A 985-nucleotide genomic window follows, 5' to 3' on the forward strand; every position below is an offset into this window, starting at 1 on the left:
GGAAGTACCCAGTCCACAAAAGGATTTACTTGCGATGAAGTATGCACTTGTCAAGGTCAGGTTGCATCTGCTTGACTCAAAGCCGTTAGTGGTCTACACAGATCATGCGTCATTACGCACTGCGATCCAGTCGCCTCACCTCTCGTAGAGGATGGCCAGATGACTCTTTTTCTTTGCAAAAAAAACTTTGAGGTGAAATATAAGCTAGGAAAGCAGAACAATTTGGCAGATGCGTTGTCACGCAGACCGGATTATGAGCTTGCTTTTGTCGACGGTGACGGATTTGATTCGCGCAGCATACGCGAATGATAGTATGTGTGTAGCGCTGCTACAGGCTCTCAGGAACAAGGGGTTATGAAACTCAGACAAGAAACTGTCAGCGGGTTGGCTCGCACAATTACACTGATATTCGTTGAGTTACGGGTTGTTGTACTATAGCACCGATTCAACGGAACGATACGGATTGTGGTTCCTCAAGATAAGGATTTGAAATACCGTATCCTATTTAAGGCCCACCACACCCTCTCAGTGGTCATCTGGGTCGTGAGAAGTCGTACAGCTCGGTGAGTTGCCACTATCGGTAGCTCAAGCTGTACAAATGAACGAGCACATATGTGCGCACGTATATACCGTGTCAGAGGGTGAAACTCTCCCCTAATGCGGCGGCGGCGCCGCAGGCCAGTTCACCGGTAATCTCCGGGTATTTGCGGTCTATGAGTATAGACTCTGTGTTTGGCCTGCCGACGTACTCGGCGGGCAACACGGGTGTGGGTGGGCTTTGTGGACCGTTTGAGCAAGATAGCTTATCATGCGGCAGCGCCGGACACCATCGACGGCGCGGGTACAGCAACGCTGTTTGTCGATAGTTTCGACAACAAAACTCCGCAGTCGATTGTCTGGGATAGAGACCCGCGCTTCACTGGGAAGTTTTGGTCGACAATCTTCTGGGTGCTGGGCACCAAGTTGACTATGTCAACAGCAGAAT

The sequence above is a fragment of the Plasmopara halstedii genome (genome assembly GCF_900000015.1).
Source record: "Plasmopara halstedii genome assembly, contig: Scaffold_470, whole genome shotgun sequence".
Taxonomy (NCBI): domain Eukaryota; phylum Oomycota; class Peronosporomycetes; order Peronosporales; family Peronosporaceae; genus Plasmopara; species Plasmopara halstedii.